This window comes from Podarcis vaucheri (assembly GCF_965113315.1).
Source record: "Podarcis vaucheri genome assembly, chromosome: 10".
In the NCBI taxonomy this organism is placed as follows: Eukaryota; Metazoa; Chordata; class Lepidosauria; order Squamata; family Lacertidae; genus Podarcis; species Podarcis vaucheri.
This window is the reverse complement of record NC_138748.1, coordinates 74,520,418-74,545,199: the sequence shown is the minus strand read 5'-3', so window position 1 is coordinate 74,545,199 and position 24,782 is coordinate 74,520,418. Positions and strand designations below refer to the sequence as shown.

General features: G+C 51.2%; 1 protein-coding gene across 2 annotated transcripts in view; it reads right to left on the bottom strand.

Annotated features, from left to right (window-relative positions):
* IMPDH1 (inosine monophosphate dehydrogenase 1) overlaps positions 1–12,883 on the bottom strand; it is a 61,580-nt gene extending 48,697 nt beyond the window's left edge. Inside the window, exon 1 of one of the 2 annotated variants that reach the window (XM_082239054.1) lies at positions 12,848–12,883. The gene's annotated coding sequence lies outside the window, so the exon portion shown is untranslated. The remainder of the gene's footprint in view (positions 1–12,847) is intronic. The other variant, XM_082239056.1, reaches the window with a different exon arrangement.
* Positions 12,884–24,782: the final 11,899 nt, after the last annotated feature.

Sequence of the window (24,782 nt, the reverse complement as noted above, 5' to 3'; positions counted from 1 at the left end):
AGTGGCGTAGCGTGGGTTCTCAGCACCCGGGGCAAGGCAAGCAATTTGCGCCCCCTAACCCGTGGATTTTAGCACTCGAGTCTCTTCCGCGCCCCCCCAGATGTTGCGCCAGGTGCAGCAGGCCCCCCTGCACCCCCCATGCTACGCCACTGCTCCCACCACAAGTCTTCAGGACAGCCATCCGAAGGCTGGCGCGGGGAGGTGGTCTCTCCGCCCCACCGCCAGCCTTCGGAGGAGGTCCGAGGACAGTGGGGTTCCTGCTTCCTCGAGGAGGGCCGGCTAAACGCGCCCCCCCAAATGTTGCGCCCGGTGCGGCCGGCACCCCTGGCACCCCCCACGCTACGCCACTGATGCCAACCATGCCAGGGACCCCACCCCAAAGTCCGTAGCAGGACAAACGAAAGAGGATGCCTCTGGTGCCCTCCAGTGGCCAGACAGGGAACCTCAGGCCCACTTGCACTGAGTACCACCAGCCGGTTTCCCCAGTGCAATTGCAATTGCCCAGTCACTGGAGAGGGAAATACTAATACTAATACTAATAATAATAATAATAATAATAATAATAATAATCCTTCCAACAAAACACTAAAATACAATAACCTATTAAACATTAAAAGCTTCCCTAAACAGAGCTGCCTTCAGATGTCTTCTAAAAGTTTGGTAGTTGTTTATTTCTTGGACATCTGACGGGAGGGCATTCCACAGGGTGGGCGCCACCACCGAGAAGGCCCTCTGCCTGGTTCCCTGTAACTTGGCTTCTTGCAGTGAGGGAACCGCCAGGAGGCCCTCGGAGCTGGACCTCAGTGTCCAGGCAGAACGATGGGGGTGGAGATGCTCCTCCAGGTATACAGCGGGAAGGGACCCAAGGATCATCTGGCCTTGGCCGGGGAGGGTGGGGTATAAATTATTATTATTATTATTATTATTATTATTATTAGTCCAACGCACTGCAGTGCAGGGATCTTTTGCCCAAAGTGGGGTTCGAACCCATGTCCCTGAGATTAAGAGTCGTCTCTGCAGAGCTGCTGCTTCAGAAGGGGATGCTGGAGGCTTTTAAGCAGAGGTTGGGTAGCCATCTGCCAGGAATGCTTCGGTTGTGATCTCGGCATTGCCAGGGGTTGGACTAGATGACCCTCAGGGGTCCCATCCAACTCTACAGTTTTATGGTTCTTTACCGGCCTGACTTGGCTGGCAGCCTGAAATAAGCAGGGCACGGAAAGGTGGAGAAATGCTCTTGGTTTGATTTCCACAGAGCAAGCTGCTGCTGCTGGTGGTGGTGCTACAAGAGCAGGATTGGGGCCAGGGACAGAGCAGAAACATCCCAGAAGCCCCCACAAGTCCCTCGCAGACCACCCACCCCAGTCAGCCTTGCTCCTTCCACTGCCTTCCTCTCCTTTTTTTCTGGGCTAAAAAATTCCTTTAAAGGGGGGAAGTGGGGTGGGGGAAGAGTTTGCAAAGCTTCGCTGGCCATTTTTAATGGTTTCCTCATTTATATCCTCCAGCTTTGCTCTGGGCCCCTCCCTTTATTGAAGCTCTTGCTGGTGACTCCATTGTGAACCACAGTTTAAGCGTGCAGAATGGCGGGGGGCTGCCCCCCCATGGTAAATCTTTTCTAATGTTTCCTTTTAATGAGGTTCATCCCGACTTTTAAACTAGAGAATTGTATTCATGGCTGCCAGTTCCCTCCTCCCAGGGCGCTGCCTTGCTGCTACTTCCCTTATGTTTATTATCGTGCTGTGAGGGGGTTTTAATTCCTTCTTCTTAGCTGCCTTGAAACACTTGTAAAAGACGGGATTGGGTAGATCCTGGAATGAATGAATGGATGGATGGATGGATGGATGGATGGATGGATGGATGGATGAATGAATGGATGGATGAATGAATGAATAAAAGACCCAAGCAAGGGTTGGATTTTTGCTTCTTTTGATTCGGAATTTACAGTGAAGCTGTGTGTCCACCCCCCCCCCCAGCTTGCACCCCAGCAAAAAGACTACATTGAGAATTTCTCTTGGAGGAGTTCACCATCACCCCGTTGTGTCTCTGTGTGCATCCCCAACCTCGACGTGGCTTCTTCAGATAACTGGGCTGTGCCTCTGCATGGGGAGTGATTGGCCGAATGCACCAGTTTCACCCGCTCCAGGGAAGCAGCAGAATCATGTGCGTCAAGCGCAGACTGGGTGGGACAGGCTGGGGAGGCCCGCCCAGAACGATGAATCACGCAGAGACAGAGCAGGCAGCCTCCTCTGAGGACCCTGGGATCGCAGGAGCCTTTTGTCAAATCCGTTCTCCTCTGGCAAGATGCTTGCTGGGCAGAGATCCCTGCTCCAGGGGGCAGCACTTTGCCTGCAGAAACGCATCCTTTCCGTTTGCAGAGATGCTGCCTGTCTTTGAGCCTTTGGCAGGAAGAACAACAAAGCTGTCTCTCCTGGGACAGCGCAATTTATTGCGGCATCAACTTTCCTGGACTCTCATCTCTCCCCTTCGTCAAATGTATCCTGGGAGTCAGGATCCAGCTTCACCAGAAAACGCGCACGGCGTCTTCTGAATGAGGCCTCTGCCTGAGGTTCTTTCCTTTGTTCTCTGGGTAGGGCTGCCCTCGCACCTCATTGCAGCCAGTGCAGGCTGCTGCAGCCCAATTGCTGACAGCAGCGAGGTCTCGTCAGTCTGTAACACCTGCGCTCAGAGATCTGCGCTGGCTGCTGACTTGCTACTGGGCCAAGGTTAGTATACAAAGCCTTTGGGACCAGTTTGCTTACGAGATCGCCTCACCCCGCATGTGGCCACTTCACCTCGTCAATCTTCAAGAATTATGGGAACCGGATCCCCGTCCTCTTGCCAGGCAGATCTTAAAAGGCCCAGGAGATCCAGGGGGAAAGGCAGCCAGGCTCTCAGGCCCTGGGTGAAGGCTCGCAGGCGGCAGAAGCTGGTTGTGGGCCACTTCCCATTAGGCGCAAATCCCTGGCTGCAATTTTTAGGAAGGAGGAAAGAGGGTGAGTCCACCTGGCCAGGTCACACCCTCTGGCTGGGACATAGGAGAAGAGTTTGCTGCTTGACCAGCCCATCCAGTCATCACAGTGGCCAAATACCTCCAGGGATCAAGATAGACTGCCCCTGGCCCTGGAGGTTCCATAAGAACACAAGTAAAGCCCTGCCGGATCAGTCCCATCTAGTCCAGCATTCTGTTCCCACAGTGGCAAGCCAGGTGCCCGTTATGGGAAGCCCAGAAGCAGGATTTGAGCACAAGAGTAACTCACACATCCCTGTCGTTCCCAGCAACTGGCATTCAGAAACATTGCTTCCTCCTGATGGGAAAGCCCAGCCGCGATGGCCAGGATCTTTCCTCCCAATGAGGTGTCGTTCAGGATCGACCTGTGCATGGCACAAACCACGTGCACAGTTAACCTGTGGAACTCCCTCCCACCGTAGGCAGGGACTGCCACCAACTTGGGTGGCTTCAAAGGAGGGTTGTACAAATTCAGGGAGGAGGAGAGAGGCTATTGGTGGCTCCTAGACATGTTGGCTCAGCTCTGCTTCCGCAGTCGGTCTGAGCGATGCTTCTGAATGCCAGAGATGGCAGGAGGGGAGAGTCTTGCTCCCGGTGGAGTAGAGGATCAGGTTTAAGGTGCTGGTTTTAACCTTTAAAGCCCCATACGGTCAAGGACCCTCGTACCCACGGGACCCCCTCTCCTGGTATGTCCCACGGAGGACCTTACAGTCTTCAAGCAAAAACATCTTGGAGATCCCGGGCCGCAGAGAGGTCAGGCTGGCCTCAACCAGAGCCAGGGCCTTTTCAGTACTGGCCCCGACTTGGTGGAACGCTCTGTCACAAGAGACTAGGGCCCTGTGGGACTTGACATCTTTCCACAGAGCCTGCAAGACAGAGCTGTTCCACCAGGCCTTTGGCCAAGGCACAGCCTGACCCCATCCTTGGTAATCCTCACAGAACTCTAGCCCAATGGTTGCCATTGATTTGATATGAACTGATTTTATAACGAATTGATTTTAGAATGCTGTATTACTGTACTGTTGTTAGCCGCCCTGAGCCTGGCTTCGGCTGGGGAGGGCAGGATATAAATAAATAAATTATTATTATTATTATTATGCTCAAATCTTGCATACAGATTTCCCAGGGTGCTGGGCTAGATGAGAGCCCTTTGCCCTGATCCAACAGGCTCCTTCTGATCCGCTTCTCCAGCCCTCCTTTCACACTGCGGGAGCAGAAAGAGAGTTTCCCTGTTCCGGCTCCCCTGCCAGCCTGCGCCCGCGGCTGAGGCTTGTGTACAGCTGCAGGCAGGCAGCTCCCCAGTGCCCAGAGCAGCCTGGCACAGTTAATTATGCCCCAGGAGAGGCAGGCAGCAAAACAGCCCCATGGCAGCTCGCCTTGTTTTCGTGCCGGGGAAGGAAGCAGCAGAGGCGGGTGAGCCTGCCAGCCAGCTAGCCGGCCCTCGTTCCCAGAGATGCGCTTGAGAAGAGGCTGTTGGGTTACCTAGGGGCCAACCAGATGCCCATGACGGAAAACCCGCAAGCAGGATCCGAGCGCAAGAGCCACACTCTCCCCTCTGGCGGTTTCCCACAACTGGCATTCAGAAGGTCAGAACAGAGCCATTCTGGCCAGGAGCCACTGACATCCCTCCCCTCCGCGAATGGGCCTAATCCTGTTTTATAGCCATCCCAATTGGGGATCATTGCTGCCTCCTGGGAGAGCCCATCTATGTGCCCGTTACCACAAGGCCTCCTCTCTCAGATGCTTCATTGATTTCGTTTGCTAAATACTGTATTTTTCGCTCCATAAGATGCACTTTTTTCTTCCTAAAAAGTAAGGGGGACTGTCTGTGCGTCTTATGGAGTGAATGCGTGGTCCCTGGAGCCGAATTGCCCAGGGGCAAAAAGCAGATTGTGCTTTTCTTTTCTTTTTAAAGAGGGCAGTGGGTGTTGAAACAAAGCCGCTGATCGTTTGCCCATCAGGGAGAGAGATAAGGGACGCTAGAGATAAAGGAGGCTGCCTGGGAGGGGGGAGGTAAAGACAGCAAACTTGCAAAAGGGGAAAACAGGAAGACTAAAGCAACAAGGAGAGAAATTAGAAGAAAAGGAGGAGCAAAAAACTGCTCCAGCTAAGGAAAAGACACTAAGGCAAACAAGAGGGAAGGGAGTGTTGAAAGGAAACAGCTGATCGGTGGGATCGGGAGAGAGATAAGGGATGCTAGCGGAGGCTGCCTGGGAGGGGGAAGGTAAAAGCCCATGGATCCTCAGAATTTTTGCACTGGGTCACCCTGAATTCACCATCAGATCACATAGCATGTCCATGGCTTCAGCATGCACCAAAAAAATCACGCACCCGCAATGGCACAAAAACGTGGTTACAAAGCATGGATCCAAATGGATCCTCAGGATTTTTGCACTGGGTCACCCCAAATTCACCATCAGATCACATGTCTTTAGCCACAGCATGAGCCACAAAAATCATACATCCACTGTTTCTTTTAGAATATTTTTTTTCTTGTTTTTCTCCTCTAAAAACTAGGTGCGTCTTATGGTCAGGTGTGTCTTATGGAGCGAAAAATACGGTATTTGCCAAATGTGTGTGCAGTGGACACACTGTTATTTAACACTAGGTGGTGATTGGGATTATTGCTTTTGACTGACAGCTGACAGGCAGTGAGTGGCATTTGATGGCATTTGACAGTTTCTGAGCTCACCCACCTTCCCCGAAAGCCGGACCAAATCTAGTCCAAACTGTTCAAATTCTGAGACGGGTATCAGATGCAAAACGGAGAAATCTGAAATGTGGGCAAATCTTCAAGGTGCTTCTGTTCTACCTGGAAATTTTTGCATCACAGCTCACAGAATTGCAGAGCTGTTGAGTTGGGATGGACCCTCAGGGGTCATCTAGTCCAACCCCCTGCAATGCAGGGGCAGCAGCTAAGCTCTTGGTGACCTATTACTATGGAGGCAACCTGGCTGGTCATCCCACTAGTTCCCTCCTTTGACCTGATCTCCGTGGGGCCCCAAGTCCTGACGGGACACCACTTTGCGGGGTAAACTGCTTGGGATCTGAAGGGATTGGAAGCTGTCTGGTCCAAATTGGAAGAAGGGAGGCAAGATGCTCCCTGATCTCCAAGGACCACCCTATTCTTTTTTTATTACTATTAGCAAAAAACATAAACAAACAAACAAACAGAAAAAGGAAAATGGAAAAAGAAAAAGAAATCTTACAATAAATGTTCTTGGACTGATTTAGATCTTATCTTATATATAGTGAAATTATTTAGAAATCTAAGATTTATATACTAATGTAGTTATACAATAAGGTAAAGGTAAAGGGACCCCTGACCATTAGGTCCAGTCGTGACCAACTCTGGGGTTGCGGCGCTCATCTCGCTTTATTGGCCGAGGGAGCCGGCGTGCAGCTTCCGGGCCATGTGGCCAGCATGACTAAGACGCTTCTGGAGAACCAGAGCAGCGCACGGAAATGCCCTTTACCTTCCCGCCGGAGTGGTACCTATTTATCTGCTTGCACTTTGACGTGCTTTTGAACTGCTAGGTTGGCAGGAGCAGGGACCGAGCAACCGGAGCTCACCCCATTGCGGGGATTTGAACCGCCAACCTTCTGATCGGCAAGCCCTAGGCTCAGTGGTTTAGACCACAGTGCCATCCGCATCCCAGTTATACAATACAATATCTTTAAAAAAGAGACATTTGTTCACAAGATCAAGGGAGTGAATCGGACGTTGCCATGTCCTTCTGAAGCAAGACTTGACTCTCGTGTCCTGGAATAACTGGGATTGGTGATCACTTTCCCAAGTCAGCCCAAGTCTATGGGCAGGAAACGGAAGCCCTCCAAGCAGCCCAGAGGTCTGGGGGCATGGGAAGAGGGAGGCGCCCCACCTTTGCCCAGGGGGAGCAGCAGCTGGGGCCGCCCCGGATATGCTTCTTCCCTGCTGGCTCTTCTCAGCCCATCGCAGCCAGGCCACAATTAGCAGCATTTGCTGCCTCAGAGATTAAGGTCTCCAACGTCACTCCTCTATCCTGCGGCAGAAATAGCCAGGAGCAGCTTTGCGGGGCAAGGGTGCGCCAGAAAAAGGTAGGCATCGTTTCCGGAGGGGTCTGCAGAAGCCGATGCCCTGCCCTGGTTCTCTTAATGTGTGCGGAAAGCAGAGCCAGAAGAAGCATGAGTTTGTGTGCATTGGCAAGTCCATGTGCACCTCACAGTCTTCTGCTGGGCAGTAGATATTCTCTGTCTGCCTCCCCACTTAACGCAGCTATAAGCTCCTGTTGATCTACTCAGAAACAGGCCTTGTTAGCATTCCAGTGTCTGACATCGAGGAACTGGACCTCACCGATTTGCGCAGCTCCAAATAAATTCCGGGCTTTTTACAAAGTTACTGAAGTGCGCTGTGCATTCGACACCTTAAGTGCCAAAAAAGGGACAAGGAAATTCTTGCTTAGAATGGTTCTGGGGGCTGGGCATGTCACCAGACCTCATGGAGAATAGATAACATAATCCTTGCAGGCGCTGGTGGACTCCATCCCCTGGTCGCCCTCCTAGTTTTCCATTGTCAAAGGGCAGGAGGGTCTGCTGGAGAGCGCCCCCCCACCTTTCCCTCCAAAAAAACCCCCAGTTCAGTCCTGCAAAGAACTTGAGGAAGAGCTGTTTGCTGCTATCTGAGGATCGCTGTGTATACTGAAGGCTATCTCAGGACTGAACCATATTAGATAATAATAATAATAATGCAGAAGGTCCCAGGTTGAGTTCTCCATGGCAGGGCTAGGAGCAGACCCTGAAGCCCTGAAGCGCTAGCGGTGTTCCTACATTGGGGCCCAATCCACTTGTCTGCCCTCGATGGGTCAAGCCCAAGGCCAGCCCAGCTGAGCTGCTTTCCTCCTCAGCTACCTTTCGACAGACAATAGCTGAGGACCTCAGAGCGCTGTAGATGGCCGGAGTCGATTCTCCTGCTCCCACCCCGCTATTCTCTGTGCTTTGTGGGGCTCAGGAACCCTGCAAAGCAGGTTTGAGCAGGCCGGGCAGGTGGAAGAGAGGCCCCCTCTTTCAAGGGGGGAGAGGGTCTCTGGCTGGCTCCTCGCCATGACGCCCACACTCTGCATCCGCAGTGGAGAGGCAGCAATGAACAGGAAATGGCAGCACAGTGCTTTTCTGCTCAGGTTCCGATTGCAGGTTTCCCAGTAGAGACATCTGACTGGCTACAGCGAGAACTGTGTTGAGCCACTGGCTGGATCCAGCAGCCAGACTCTTCTCATGGCCCTACTCTCTGCAGCAGTGGCGGTACGGGGACAGGCTGGGTCTCACGCATCCCTTTCGGGTCCTCCTGAGCTCTGGAAAGCCCCTGGGCACCCATTATTCAGGCAGCTCAGCTGGACCTGACCCAAGGGGGTTTCCTGCCTTCCACGAGTTTACGGCGTAGGTTTTCAGACCCTCTGATTCGGCACACAAGTGCCGCCAGCCAAACCCCATCCAGACCTGGGTGAAATGGCCGTGGGCCAACGCCCGCCCCCTCCCCACCGCCGGCAGATGCTACGCAGCTCAGATGAGCACCTGCCAAATTCATATTAAGCCTTTAAAAGTCATTACGTAAGAGCTCAGACACTTTAGGCCAAAGGCAGATAACTAGCCCCCGAGCAGCCGTCCGAAAAGAGCTCCCACCCCGGGGTCACCCAGGGTCTCTGCTGAGCAGATGGAGACTTGCAGAAAAATTAAATCATAATCGTCACCCACCCAGCTTAGGCAGCCTTCGGATTCGCCATGGAGCCTCAGCTCCGGAGCCTCAGCCCCCAGCCCCGTTGGGGTCATTCCCAGTTCCTGGCTGAGGAGCTTGGGCCCCAACCCTTCTATGGGGATCCTCATCCCTGGAAAGGGGCTCAGGTTCTTCCTGCAGCCCAGGCCCCTACGCCTTCTCCCTTTGGTGCCACCACACTATCTATGCCAGTGCTCTCTTAAGCCACGGCCTAGGACCCTCGTACCTACAGGACCGCCTCTCCCGGTCTGACCCACGGAGGACCTCAAGGTCCATAAATAGTAACACCCTAGAGGTCCCGGGCCCTAAGGAAGTCAGATTAGCCTCAACCAGAGCCAGGGCCTTTTCAGTGATGGCTCCAGCCTGGTGGAACGCTCTCTCTCATGAGACCAGGGCCCTGCAGGATCTGATTTCTTTCCGCAGGGCCTGTAAGACAGAGTTGTTCCACCTGGCCTTTGGCTTGGAATCAGTTGATTCCCTCCCCCTCTTTCTTTTTTCCTATCTCCTCCTGTGATGAGGCTGTATTTTAATGTTTTGATGTCGTATTTTAATCTTGTTTTTTAGTTGTATTCATTCAACTTGTTTTTATTATTGCTTGTTAGCCACGCTGAGCCCAGCCTTGGCTGGGGAGGGCAGGGTATAAATAAAATATTATTATTATTATTATTATTATTATTATTATTATTATTATTATTAGCCTCCTGGTGAACCAGGTGGCCTTTCAGTAAATGGGTTGGATCAGTGATTTGCTCCTTGGCATCATCCCAGCTGGGGACCAGTTTACCTGTGAGGTCACCTTACCCCTCAAGCGCCCTCTCGACCTCTTCTGGACAAGGCCTCTCTCCTGTCAGCAACCTGTTTTTTTATTGTTTGAATCCTGTTATAGTTTAATTGCATCTACAGTGGTACCTCGGATTAAGAACAGTCCTGTTTACGAACGATTCGGTTCATGAACTCCACAAAACCGGAAGTAGTGTCCCAGTCTGAGAACTTTACCTTGGTCTACAAATGGAATCCGAATGGTGGAAGGGCACCAGCGGCGAGAGGCCTCATTAGGGAAGGCGCGCCTTGGTTGAAGAACAGTTTTGGTTTAAGAATGGACTTCCGGAACAGATTGAGCTTGTAAACCGAGATACCACTGTACTTCAAATTATGATTTTAGCTTTCCCCATTTGATCTGTGTTGTTTTGATTTATAATAATAATAGAAAATTTTATTTATACCCCACCCTCCCTGGCCAGAGCAGGCCTCAGGGCAGCTAACACCAATAAAATCACAGTAAAACATAATGGGGGGGCCCAATTTAAAATACAGGTTAAAATGCAATTTAAAATGCAGCCTCATTTTAAAGCAGCCGATAAATCAAGACCATGAGGGGAGGGAAACATAAGGGTCAGACTGAGTCCAAACCAAAGGCCAGGCAGAAGAGCTCTGTCTTGCAGGCCCTGCGGAAAGATGTCAAGACCCGCAGGGCCCTAGTCTCGTGGGACAGAGCGTTCCACCACGTTGGGGCCAGAACTGAAAAGGCCCTGACCCTAGTTGAGACCAATCTAAGCACCTTGCGACCTCCAGAATGTTTTCATTTGTGGACCTTAAGGTCCTCTGTGGGGCAGACCAGGAGAAGCAGTCCCGTAGGGACGAGGGTCCTAGGCCGCATTTGTGCAGGCCACCTTTGTTTCTGGTCTGGGGAAAACACAGGATATTGATAAACATTATTTTTATTACTATTACCCAGATGCGCTCACAGGGACCAACACACACTCCACGCCACATGCAGAGCTTTCCCTTCCATGATGATTCCTGTTTCAGCCGGACACCCCCCCCCCCCTGTGTAGCTTGTGGCCTACCTTGCAGTGCTGGGATGCAGGTGGCGCTGTGGTCTAAACCACTGAGCCTCTTGGACTTGCTGATCAGAAGGTCAGCAGTTCAAATCCCCGCGACGGGGTGAGCTCCCGTTGCTCGGTCCCTGCTCCTGCCAACCTAGCAGTTCAAAAGCACGTCAAAGTGCAAGTAGATAAATAGGTCCCACTCTGGCGGGAAGGTAAACAGCATTTCCGTGCACTGCTCTGGTTCGCCAGAAGCGGCTTAGTCCTGCTGGCCACATGAAGCCGGCTCCCTCGGCCAATAAAGCGAGATGAGCGCCACAACCCCAGAGTCGGCCACGACTGGACCTAACGGTCAGGGGTCCCTTTACCTTTACCTCACAGGGCTAGTTCTGTGTGCTTGTGTCAGTCCACAAGAAGGGCTCTGCTGGGTCAGGCCACAGGTCAGCTGCTTGCCAGGTCATTTCAACGGGACTTTTGCACAATGAAGACTTCCCCCTGCGGTTGCATCCCAGGTGAATCACAGGACAAGAAATGGGGCAGCCTTCAAAAGCTGGCATGTCTGGAGCCTACAGGGCTGGCTGTGCAAGCAAGAAGCAGGGACCAGGGGCCATCACAAGGATACTGGGCAGGGGCCCTGGAGGTCAGGGGTCCCTTTCCTTTGCACTGAGACGGACCCGGGTTCAAGCCCAAATAGTGCTGCTGTCTCCAGGCAGGGCTGGTTATGGCCCCCTGCCTGAAATTCTAGACAGCTGCTGTCGACAGCGAGTGGAGAAGAGCCTTTCTCAACTTTGGGTCCCCAGATGTTCTGGCATCCCTGACCACAAACCATGCTGGACTGATGGGAGTTGAAGTCCTGCAACATCTAGGGACCATGAAAGGCTGATGCCAAAAATACTGAGCTAGGTGGGCTGAGCTTTGCCTCTGTGCAAGGCAGGGGGGTGTCTCAGGATCCTGCCCAGGGTTCTGGGTGCCCCCAGGTCACCTCTTGACTTGGCTGGGTGGTGGAGGGGGCGTGTTGCAAATGTCTTCAAGGCCTCCTGGGTCTTGGGACCTCCTGGGTCTTGGAGGTCTTGGGACCTCCAGGAGGATTCCAGGAACATTTTGGGAGCCAGTGGAAGATTCCAGGTCAGCAGCAGTATCTACTCTGTTTCTTTTTGAACCAAAGACACTGGAAGCGCTCTAAGCCCAGGGATTTGTTTTGAGGGTCAGGACCGAAGGGAGCTCCCACTTGGGGTTGGGCCTGGAGAAGGGAAGGTGTAGAGGTGAGACCGCAGGATGGAGCAAGCTTGTTTTCTTCTGCTCCAGAGGGAAGGATCTGAACCGGTGGATTCAAAGGGCAGGAAATGTGATTCCGACTCAACATATGGAACAGACTTTCCAATGCTAAGAGCTGTTTGGCAGTGGAACGGTCTCCCTCGGGAGGCTGTGGGCTCTCCTTCCTTGGAGGTTTTTAAGCAGAGGTTGGGTGGCCGTATGTCATGGATTCTAGAGCTGAGATGCCTGCCTTGCAGCAGGTTGGACTAGATGACCTAAGGGGGTCCCTTTCAACACACACCGCCAAACTTTATTCATTTCAGCTGGTTGACTCAGGGAGGCAGAAGAGCCAGCTTGTTGCTACTGTTGTTATTGTTGATGTTATTATTAATTCAGTTCCTTATCCTCCCTTCCCCAGGGTGGCTAAACTCAAAATTACAGTATGAACGTCAATTAAAACCAATGTGCAGCCCCTAAAAATATACCCCCTGTGGCACAGTCAAATGGTTTTGAGCCACTGGAAGTCAGAAACCCTTGCTGATCTACTTTGGGTCACCCAGAGGTCCACCAGTCGATCCCCGCCTATCCTTTGCCACTCAAGGGCTGTGGGGCCAGCCAGGAACCTCCGAGGAGCAGAGAAGCCCCGGGCTGGGAGCGTCTCTCCTGGCACGGCAAGCGCAGCGACGGGGGGTGGGGTGGCTGGTGCTCTCCAAGGGCGACCCGGGGCCAGTCGCCCCCACTCAGCACCCAGCCCACCTCGCGGGGTAAAGCCGGGCTGAGCGCGCGTGGGGACGCGCACCTGGCGGCCAGGTGCAGAATAAGCAAGTGCGCAGCACGTCTGAGTTCCGCCTGCCAAACTAAAAGGATCCTTTTGCCAAGAACCGAAGTTCAGAAGCACCGCGATTGGTTCCGGAGTTAGTGGGGAGCGACCCTTTGGAAACCAGCCGTGGGGAAGGAGAGACTAGCTCCCCCTCCCGACCCCCACCCCGGGGCTTCCCCAAATCCGGCGCCGCTCACCTCTCCGGCTCGTAACCGGCCTGCAGGAGACGAGCGTTGTACCTCTGCGCCGCCGTCTCGTGTCCCGCGTAGATGGGGGCGCAGCCGTTGGCCGGCCCGCCGGGGCGCCGCGTCCTCTGGCCGGGTGCCGCGGGCTCGCGCAGCGGCCCCACGATGCGGCTGTAGTCGTAGTGGGGCGCCCCCGACGCCTCTTCGCCCGCCTCGACGCCGCACAGCGCCGCCTCCCCGTCCATGGCGAGCAGCCTCGACGGGGCGCACGGCGCGCTGCGGCGCTCCGGACACTGTCCGAGCCGCGTCCCCGGAGCGGATGGCCCTCGACGGCGCGCTTGCGGGCGGCTCTCCCCGGCAAGGCGCTCCCGGCTCCTGCGCGCCCGTCCTCTGCCGCCGCCGCTGCCCTGCCCGCGCTGCCTCCACCCCCGCCGGGCAGAAGCGGCCGAGGCTCCGTGCCAACAGCCGTGCCCAGAGACGCGCGCGCCGAGGAGCGGAGGACGCCCTCCCGTGGACACAGGCGCTCTCCGGGGGGCCTCGAGGGACGCCCCTGGGGAGCCCTTCCGAGGCAGGGCACCCTGGAGACCCCGCCTCGCCAGATCCCTCCAAACCCCGCACCCTCTCCTGTTCCTCTGAACGCGCTGGCAAAGCGGAGGTGCCTCTGCACATGGGCAGAGGGCGATTTCTCTCCCGGCGAGTTTAGGGTCAGCCGGGGGGGGCAGGGAAGGTTTTTAAGCAGAGGTTGGATGACCATCTGCAGTAGATCTTTGGCTGAGATTCCTGCATTGCAGGGGGGCTGGACTAGATGACCCCTGGGGTGCCCTTCCAACTCTACCATTCTATAATTCTATGCATGTACATGCCCATTTTTCTCTTTAGAAATTGGGTGGTGGTCTGCTTTCCTTGGCTGGGGACCCCGGCCTAGAATTGGGGGGGGGGGGGCGCAGGGAAGGCACTTGTGTGGGCAATGATGTACCAGCACGGTTTTTGGGTTTTGCTGTGATGCCGCCATCACCCATCTTCCTTCAAACACACACACACACACACACACACACACACACTGCTTCTAGGGTGTCTGGTATTGATATCTGATGAATTATTGTATTTTAATATTTTGCTGGAAGCCGCCCAGAGTGTCTGGGGAAACCCTGCCAAATGGGTGGGGTATAAATTGTTGTTGTTGCTGCTGCTGCTGCTGTTATACCAATTGCTACATCATCATCATCAACATTATTATTATTTTATTATTTTATTATTTATTTTATTATTATTATTTATACCCTGCCCATCTGGTCGGCTTCTAACAGAACACTAAAATACAATAACCTATTAAACATTAAAAGCTTCCCTAAACACGCAGATTTTGTGCAGATATGTGCACCCAGCCTGGCAATGCCCCGAGATGGTCGCACCTAAACACATACCTAAACAGGACACTGCAAAGTTAACTAGGGAGAGGCAACCTCTGAGCATACCCTGAGTGGTTTTCACTCACCTCGCAACTCACCCTGCCCCTGGGTTAAGGGGGAAGGGGCTTCCCAGTCCTGATCCCACGCTGCAGCGCTGGGTTTCCTTTGGCTTGCACCAGAGATCCAAAGGCCACCGATGGAGCCCAGTCCCCTGCTGGCAAAGAGGGAGGAAGGGAAGGCACCTCTGTGCCAGTGCCTCTGCCCGCCCCACCCCTCTAACATTCTCGGCCAGGTCATGATGAACCACAATGAAGGGGCCTTTCAGGACACCGGGCTCACAGTGACCCACGCCAAGAAGTCCCGCCATTGCACACTGCGAGGGAAAGTGCCCTCGCGTCCAACAACAAGCATCACCAATCCCCAGTCGCAAGAAGGTAACCCTGAGGGTCATCCAGTCCAACCCTCTGCAATCTCAGCTCAAGCATCCCAGACAGATGGCCACCCAGCCTCTGCTTATATACCTTCGAGGAAGGAGAGTCCACCACCTCTTGTGGGAGTCTGTTCCACTGGCAAACAGCTCTTGCTGTCAGAAAGTTCTTCCTGATGTTTAATTGGAATCTCCTTCCTTGTAGCTTGAAGCCACGGGTTCGAGTCCTAACCCTCCGGAGCAGGAGGAAAACAAGCTTGCTCCATCCCCCGTGGGATAGCCCTCTAGATGACCCTCTACAAGTCGATGATACAAGATCCACTGCATTCTAGATCCATGGCTCTGCCAGCTGCTTCTCCAGACTCCTGGACCCTCAGCATGTGGTGCAGGCCCAGGCAGGCAGCCCCTTCTAGTGCCCATGAAAGCGTCCAGGGAGGGAGGCTCAACCACAGCCAAGTCCAAGGAGCATCCGAGTGACCTCTCCTGACCTTCCTCCTTCCACGTGGACCATCCCAGGAGTCACTGAGTGCTAATATTTGCTTTCCCTGCTTGGCCTGCAGCCGGCTGGGCTCCCCAGCTGTGACCTGTCATGTGCCGGCAAAGAGACAGCAAGCTTGCCAAGGCAATCCCTCTGTCCAGGCAATGGCTTTGGCCGACTTGAGAAGCACCAGGATGAGTCAGCGCCACATCTGGCTAGGGCGAGCAGCTGGTGGTTAGTGGGCAGAAAGGCTCACCCTGAGATCCTGTGGTGAAGGGTGGTATGTTAATAATAATAATAATAATAATAATAATAATAATAATAATGGTAATAATAATAGTGGTAGTGGTCGTAGCATTGTTCCCAGTGCTTACTTATTCAATTATTAAATTTGTATACTGCCCTATGCCCGCAGGTCTCAGGGCGGTTCACAAGATAAAATCACAAGATAAAACATCAAATTCTTCTTCTTTTTCTTTGGTGATCCCTCCTAGCTGAGGAAGATTGTCTTCCATAAACACGGTTTTAACAATGAGTCTGTAAGTGACTGTAGAGGCCAATTCTGGATGCACACGTCCTTCCACAGTGGGGACATTGGTTTCCAGGCGGGAGTTGATCACGGTGTGGATTTGCCAAGCGTGCCTTCCTCTCAGCACGTTTCTCCCTTGCGTCCTGAGTTCGAGTGTCTTCAAAGCCCATGACACCTTTGGTCAAGGCTGTTCTCCAATTGGAGGGCTTGCAGACCGGTGTTTCCCAATTGTTGGTGTTTATACTACATTTTAAAAAATTTGCCTTGAGAGAGTCTTTAAACCTCTTTTGCTGACCGCCAGCATTACGCTTTCCATTTTAATAAAAATAAAAACAACCCAATAATCAGATCCACAATGAAGTGAAGAGACCCTCAGGCATATAAAGCAGAGAGGAACCCAGTTTGCCTCTGAAGGATGAAGAGACACAGCTTCAAAAGAGGCCCTCCAAGGTGATTATGCCATCCTTGGAGCCACACAAGCAGGTGTTTTGGAAATATTTTGGTACGCCCCTCAAAGCATTGTAAAAATAAGTTTGCAGCCTCATTTCCCTGAGAGGTTTCCTGTGCATTTAACAGCTGCATGGTAGCAGGCATTCAAGAGGACCAATATTTCCCAACCCCCAGAAGAAGAAAAATGGAGATGTGGTGATCTTTCATCACCATATCTCCATTTTTTCTTCTTTTGCAACAGGTTTTTCAGTGACATTACTGTCAGCTTTGAGGTGAGATTTGACCGTTGGGTTTTAAATCCAGACTCCGATACTTATTTTATCTTCAGTTATTCATAATCTCTGGGGACGGGAAGGTGCAAACTATTTTTAATATTGTGTTTTAATGTCATAGATCGCCCTGGGACCTTAGGGCGAAGAGCTGGTGATAAATAAATTTTAAGTATATACTGTATTTGTGGGTCTGGGTGTGAATCCTGCATTGCAGGGGCTTGGACCAGAATACCCCCCCCCCCGGGGTCCCTTCTAACTATACAGTTTTATGACTCTAGGAATAAAGAGACCAAGTACAAACACATCTCCTGGGATTGCAAAATGCATCCAGAATTCATCCCAGTCTGGGGTGCTTGTGACAGGGTGCTCAGTAGTTAGTTGCAGCAGAGCTCAGCAAAATAAAAATTCATGGGTTTTAAAGTGCTGCGCGCTTTTACGATATACGATATCTTTATTGTCATTGTCCCATACAGAACAATGAAATTGGAAAACTACATAAAACTACTACAAAACTACATAAAACTACATAAAAACTACATAAAACTACATAAAAACTACATAAAACTACATAAAACATTCAAAAACTCCTAAAAACTCTGAAACCCCATTTTAAAATACACTATACTATAGAGACCCCTTATACTGCGTTTAGAACCAGAATTGCATTTGCATAGAAACTGTTTCTCAGATGGCTAGTCCTGGCCTTTATAACCCTGGACCTTCTTCCAGAAGGCAGAAGCTGAAAGAGATCATTTCTGGGGTGCGCGCTATCCTGCACAGCTATCTCTGCCGCTTGCTTATGGCACCTGGCAGCATAGATTTGATCTAAGGTGGGAAGAGGGCACCCAGTTATTCCCAGGCCCAGATGTGCCAGGGCTTCCTTTTGCCAGTTGCAGCCAGCATTGCAGGCCAAAGGGACCGTAAGACAAGCCCCGCAAGATCCGGCCCATGGCCTTTCCAGTTCTGTCCATTGGGCCAACCAGCTGCCCCAATGGAAACCCCAAAAGCAGAATTTGAGAGCAAGAGCAACTCTCCTTTCCTGCGGTATTCAGAAGCAGGGCTGCCTTCATCCTGGCTCAGAGCCAGCCATAGCCCTCTCCTCCTCCCCAAATCCTCTTTCGAAGCCATCCCATTTGGTGGGATGCTTGAACTGACAGATGATGCCTGAACTGAGCAGCTTCATTTTCTGTATGACACAACATCTGCGAGAATATTGCTAGCAAAGAATGGGAAGAAACAAGATTTACCAACTGATGAAGATGAAGATAATGGACTATATGGAACTTGCCGAAGTGACCGGGAGACTCCGAGACCAGAGAGAAGAGACGGTGGAAGAAGATTGGAAGAAGCTTAAGGAATATTTGAAAAAAATATGTTAATATTTAAATCTTAGAATAGCTTTGGAAGTGGATATAGGCTGTAGGGTTAGAAGTAGAAGATAGTGTATTTTAAAATAGTTTTATTTGTAAGCGATAAAATGTGATGTTAATTTAAGTGTGATTTAAAAAAAGATGGTTAGAAACGATGATATATGTAAACTGCTAAAGATGAAGTAAAATGAAAATCAGATAGGTGGGACTTGTGGAAGCCCACCTAACAATGTTTAGAAAAATAAGGATAAGACAAGAATCTGTTTGTATTGTTTGTTTTTCTGTTTGTGCTCTTTATTTGTGTTATAAAATGAATAATTTTTTTTGGAAAAATAATAATGAACTGAGCAGCTTCAGGGAGAGCCGTGTTGTTTGGGATCCTGGAGCCAAGTGTCTCCCAAGAGAGGTGAAAAAGCAACAGCAGAAGACCAGCCCCAGATGGGGCCGCAGGATCCTGCCAGCCTCACGGAAAACCCATCCAGGTCCTCTCTGAGAATTATTGCTGTTGCTGTTCATATTCATTGTGGCACAGAGTAACAGAGACCGAGCGAGAGAGGTTACAAACTGATGTTTGGAGAGATGGGGAAATAGCAGAGAGAGGGGAGACCCTGGAGGCAGCAGGCCAGGGCGAGGGGAGGAACCCCAGGATGAATCGTAGAATCGGAAGGGACCCCGAGGGTCATCTAGTCCAACCCCTGCCAAGCAGGAATCTCAACTCAAGCAACCATGAGTGTCAGCAACTGTGGCCAATTGGATTTAGGCTTCGTTGCAGCCTAGCTATGTTGCATGGTGGGTGCCGGGGGGCACAAGGGAAGGGGGTGGACTGCCCTTCCTTGGGGGCTTTTAAGCAGAGGTTGGGTGGCCATCTGTCAAGGATGCTTTAGCTGTGATTCCTGCGTTGCGGGGGTTGAGCTAGATGTCCCCCTGGGGTCCCTACAGCTCTGTGATTCTGTGAAACGCAAGCGGGTCTCCTTTACCATTAGTAGTTTGTGTATTAAGCCTGAATCGTCATTGGCTCCCAGTGGACATTGCCCATTGTGCAATGTGGCCCTCAGTTCCATGGACAGCCATCACCTGCTTTCTGTTTCTTTCCTTTTTTTAAACAAAATTTTATTGATTTTCCAACATTCTCAATCCAATATAATTAACAACAACAAAACCCAGAGACAAGACTCCCTTGCATCCTTGGACCGCCCTCTACCCTTCCATGGGTTCCATATTTAACATTTCCTGCTGCATATTTTATGCCCTCCGTTTATTCCATTTAACATTTACAGTGGTACCTTGGGTTACATACGCTTCAGGTTACATACGCTTCAGGTTACAGACTCCGCTCACCCAGAAATATTACCTCGGGTTAAGAACTTTGCTTCAGGATGAGAACAGAAATTAGGCTCCGGCGGTGCGGCAGCAGCCGGAGGCCCCATTAGCTAAAGTGGTGCTTCAGGTTAAGAACAGTTTCAGGTTAAGAACAGACCTCCGGAACGAATTAAGTACTTAACCTGAGGTACCACTGTATACCTTAAGTCTCTGTTAGCTCACAAGTGTTACTGAAGTCCTGTTAAAGAGCTCAGCTGTTTACAGTGGTCTTCCAAGTACGATATAAATTTCTCCCAGTCTTTATTAAAACCTGGTCTTCCTGGTTTCTTATTTTTCCACTTATTTTCGCCATCTCAACACAGTCCATCAGTTTAACTTGCCATTCCTTGCCATTGGGACTTTTTCGTCTTTCCATCTCTGGGCCACAAGCATTCTGGTAGCTGTCATTGCATATACGGTATATTAATCCTGAATCGTCATTGGCTCCCAGTGGTCATTGGCCATTGTGCAGTTGCCCCTGGCAATGTGGCGGTCAGTTCCACGGACAGCGATCACCTGCTTTGTGTTTCAGACCTCTCTTTTCACCCTAGCTTTTGCAAACTGGGTGGTTCTCAGTATTGCATGGAGCCCACGCTGCATATAACAAATGGTTTTTAAGTTGCATTGCTGCTCTCAGTATTGTTCTGCAACATGTTCTATGGCAGGGGTCAGCAAACTTTTTCAGCAGGGGGCCGGTCCACTGTCCCTCAGACCTTGTGGGGGGCCAGGCTATATTTTTTTTGGGGGGGGATGAACGAATTCCTATGCCCCACAAATAACCCAGAGATGCATTTTAAATAAAAGGACACATTCTACTCATGTAAAAACACGCTGATTCCCAGACTGTCCACAGGCCGGATTTAGAAGGCAATTGGGCCGGATCCTGCCCCCAGGCCTTAGTTTGCCTACCCATGGTCTATGGGCTTCTGAACACTTTTGTTCCACACTTGCAAATTTTAAGCTGCTTATATATTGTCATTTAAAAAGAAATCAGCTGCGATTCCTGCCTTGGTTCCCTTCCAGCTCTAGAGTTTTATGGTTCTAAATTTCATCCCATGAAGAAGAGGAGCATTTGACATGTGTGCAGGCAGATGAGGCACTGCTATGAAACGCCAAGAGGTGAAGGCGTTTCTTTCCTTCCAGCGCAAAGCAGTCTGTCAAACTGAACGGGACACAGCTTCCGTTCTTGAGAGGATTAAATCGTAATCCCTTCAATTACCTCCTTATTTTATTCCTGACATTTTTATTCCACCTGGCCTCCAAGGAGTCGGGGTCAGGCCCCTGGGTTCCCTGGCCGGCATGTCCTCGCGTTCACGACAACCCTGCGAGGGGGGTGAGGAGGCAGAGAGGACTTGGCGGTGGAAGCATTTGATGGGCAATGAAATAAGTGTTCCAGAACTCAAGCACATCCATTGAAGATTCGGGAAAGATAAAAATTAAGCACTTTTTCACGCAGCACAGTTAAACTCTGGAACTCCCTTCCACTTGAAGCAGCGATGGCCACCAAACTGGGTGGCTTTAAAAGATGATGAAAAAAATCACGGAGGAGAGGGCTTTCCGTGGCTACTAGTCAGGATGCCTATGGCCTGTCTCTGCTGGAAACCGCAGGAAGGGAGAACTTCTCTTGCGCTCAAATCCTGATTTCTGGTTTCCCAGAATGGCCAGTGTGAAGAAGCGGGTGCTGGACTAAATGGACCCTTTTGGTTTGATCCAGCAGGCTCCGCTTCCATTCTTCCATTCCTTGTCGCTGCCTTCCTCGCCTGCCTTCCCCCTGAGCCCCAGCACCTAGTAACGGCCTGAGCCCAGAGGAGTGCTGCTGCTGCTGCCACTGTTCTGCTGCGTCCTCCGATCTGGGATTAGAGAGAAGCCGCCAGCGCTGAGCCAGCAGAGGGCTGGCAGGCCAAGCCTCTTAGCAGCCGCAATCTGGGCTCAGCCCCTGCTGCCACTTGCAGGCCAAGAACACTGGCGGGGGGGGGGGGGCGTTCAGTAATATCGGGAGGAGTGCCAGTTCTCGATGACTCTGTCCACAGAGATCCCAGGTCAACTGGTGCCCCTGCAGTTATGACGGAGGGGAGGGGGACCTGGGTGTCTTGTAGCTGCAGAGAAATATTGTTCCGCTGGAGCACCTGTCAGACCCTGGACCACCTTGGAGTAATAATAATAATAATAATAATAATAATAATAATAATAATAATAATTTGCCATGTGCTGACTACTACACAGTTAATGTCTAGGCACCAATTAAAAGCACGTGTCTTTTTGCAAACATTTGGCAGCTCTTGATCAGTATTTCGTTCATGTTTTCAGCCTATTTATTTAACCCTTGGTAGACTTGGCTCTGGGCTTGACTTGGCTCTATGTCCAGCTGTTTGTTTTGGTGGATTGCGCTGTTTCGCCTTCCTCCCAGGAGAGCCTGGGTGGGGTCCAAAGGCAGGATATTGATCTGTCTTGTGTGTGCGCAGTGCCAGATTTACATATAAGCTAAACAAGCTATAGCCTAGGGCCCCACTCTCTTGGTGGGGGGGACGGACAGGAAACTGTATTAATTGTAGTTCAGTTCAACAATTACTTTGATAAAATACATATTTTGTGATGAGCAAATGGCTTGAGATACCTATTAGGCCCAACAATTACATAATAATAATAATAATAATAATAATAATAATAATAATACTTTTTATTTATACCCCGCTCTTCCTGGTCACAGTCAGGATCAGGGTGTCTAACACCAGTAAAATTACAATAAAAACATAATGGGGGGCAATTTAAAATACAGGTTAAAATACAATTTAAAAAGCAGCCTCATTTTAATAACAGCCCATGGATCAAAACCATAAGGGGAAGGAAATATAAGGGTCAGACTGAGTCCAAACCAAAGGCCAGGCGGAACAGCTCCGTCTTGCAGGCCCTGGGGAAAGATGTCAAGTCCCGCAGGGCCCTAGTGTCTTGTGACAGAGCATTCCACCAAGTCGGGGCCAGTACTGAAAAGGCCCTGGCCCTAGTTGAGACCAGCCTGACCACCTTGTGACTTGGGACCTCCAAAATGTTGTCATTTGTGGACCTTAAGGTCCTCCGTGGGGCAGACCAGGAGAGGCGGTCCTGTAGGTACATTCAACACAAAAAACAGCGACCATTTGTTGTTGACAAAGGACAGCTGCACATATAATGGGCCCCATTACCTTCAGGATCTGAGGGCCTCATCAAACGGAAATCTGGCCCTGTGTGAGCAGGCTGGAGCGGCAAGGACCTGAGATTGAGAGTCTCCTGCTCTACTGACTCAACTATCACAGCAGCTGCAGCAGCCAACCTGTTCTTCTGCCCGTAACGTGATTCGCTGCATTCTGTGTGATCTTTAGCTGAATTTTTACAGATGGTTTCAGAACTTCTCACCTAGTAGTTCCTTTCGCAGTCTCCCCAGTTCCAGACCAGTTCAGAACTTTGGTGAGCAGCTGCCCTCGTGTGGCTTTGGGTGGCGCTGCAGCCGCTCACCCCCCAACGCTCCTCCTCATCGCCAAGTCACGGCACAAAGCAGAACAAGCAACAACCCTCGATATACGATATCTTTATTGTCATTGTCCCATACAGAACAATGAAATGGAAGACCTACATAAAACATTCAAAACCCCCTAAAAACTCTGAAACCCCATTTTAAAATACAATATACCGTATTTTTCGCCCTATAGGACGCACTTTTCCCCCTCCAAAAATGAAGGGGAAATGTGTGTGCGTCCTATGGGGCGAATGCAGGCTTTCGCTGAAGCCTGGAGAGCGAGAAGGGTCGGTGCGCACCGACCCCTCTCACTCTCCAGGCTTCAGGAGAGCCCTACCGCCAGACCCACAAGGTAGGGGGACAGAGGGAGACGGAACGCTGCCATCCCGCTGTCTCCCGAAGTGGTTTGGAGGCTGACCGCGGGGAGACCCCGCTGCCAGCCCCGCAAGCTCCGGGGACAGCTGGGAGGTGCAGCGCGTCTTCCCGCTGTCCCCGGACCTGGTCTGAAGGCGGGCTGCGGGGAGAAGAGCGCTTCTCCCCGCTGCCGGCCCCACAAGCGCCGGGGGGGGGAATATTTTTCTTCTTCTTTATTTTCCCCCAAAAAAACTTGGTGCGTCCTATGGGCTGGTGCATCCTATGGGGCGAAAAATACAGTACTATAGACACTCCTTATTCTGCGTTTAGAACAAGAATTGCATTTGGATAGAAACTGTTTCTCAGGCGTCTAGTCCTAGTCTTTATAACCCTGGACCTTCTTCCAGAAGGCAGAAGCGGAAAGAGATCATTTCTGGGGTGTGCACTGTCCTGCGCTATCTCTGCAGCTTTCTTATGGCACCTGGAAGCATAGATTTGATCCAAGGTGGGAAGAGTGCACCATCCATGTTCTGCAAGCACGACATGGGCAAGTGCAAAGCCTCTCTGCACAAGTGTGATTCCCAGTAACTGGTAACCCGAGTCATGCAGCCAGGGGCGTAGGAAAGGGGGAGCGGGGGGGGGACCCAGATACCATCATGGAGGGGGGTGACAAATTATCAAGGAATATAATAATAATAATTTATTTGTACCCTGCCCATCTGGCTGGGTTTCCCCAGCCACTCTGGGCGGCTTCCAACAAAACATTAAAATACAATAATCCGTCAAACATTAAAGGGCTGCCTTCAGATGTCTTCTAAAAGTCTGGTAGTTGTTTATCTCTTTGACATCTGATGGGAGGGCGTTCCACAGGGTGGGCACCACCACTGAGAAGGCCTTCTGCCTGGTTCCCTGTAACCTCACTTCTCGCAGGGAGGGAACCGCCAGAAGGCCCTCGGAGCTGGACCTCTGTGTCCGGGCAGAACGATGGGGGTGGAGACGCTCCTTCAGGTCTACTGGGTCTTTGAGGCCATTTAGGGCTTTCAAGGTCAGCACCATCACTTTGAATTGTGCTCGGAAACATCCTGGGAGCCAGTGTAGGTCTTTCAAGACCGGTGTTATGTGGTCCCGGCGGCCACTCCCAGTCACCAGTCTAGCTGCCGCATTCTGGATTAGTTGTAGTTTCCGGGTCACCTTCAAAGGTAGCCCCACGTAGAGCGCATGGCAGTAGTCCAAGCAGGAGATAACCAGAGCATGCACCACTCTGGAGAGACAGTTTGTGAGCAGTGAGGGTCTCATCCTGCATACCAGACGGAGCTCGTAGACAGCCGCTCTGGACACAGAATGGACCTGCGTCTCCATGGACAGCTGTGAGTCCAAAATGACTCCCAGGTTGCGCACCTGGTTCTTCAGGGGCACAGTTACCCCATTCAGGACCAATGACTGCCCTACTAGGGTGGTTAATAAAATTTTTTTTTTTAAAAAAAAGCCTGCTCCAAAGGTCTTATCTTACTACACTAGGGATCTCTGAAATTTCATGCATATCAGTTAATATCTTGACCCTCCTCCACAAAAATAGCTGTTTACTTGGCCGTTTTTCTGTCGTAAAGGCTGAAATTTCAATTCAGCGGAGCAGGGTCAAGATATTAACTGATATGCATGAAATTTCAGATATAGCTATATAATCCCTAGTTTAGTAAGATAAGACCTTTGGCGTAGGCATTTATTTATTTATTTAAGAAAAAAAATTTATGAACTGCCCTACTGCCCTACCCTCCGCTGGGCTTCCCATGTCCTGGAAAGTCGGCTTTT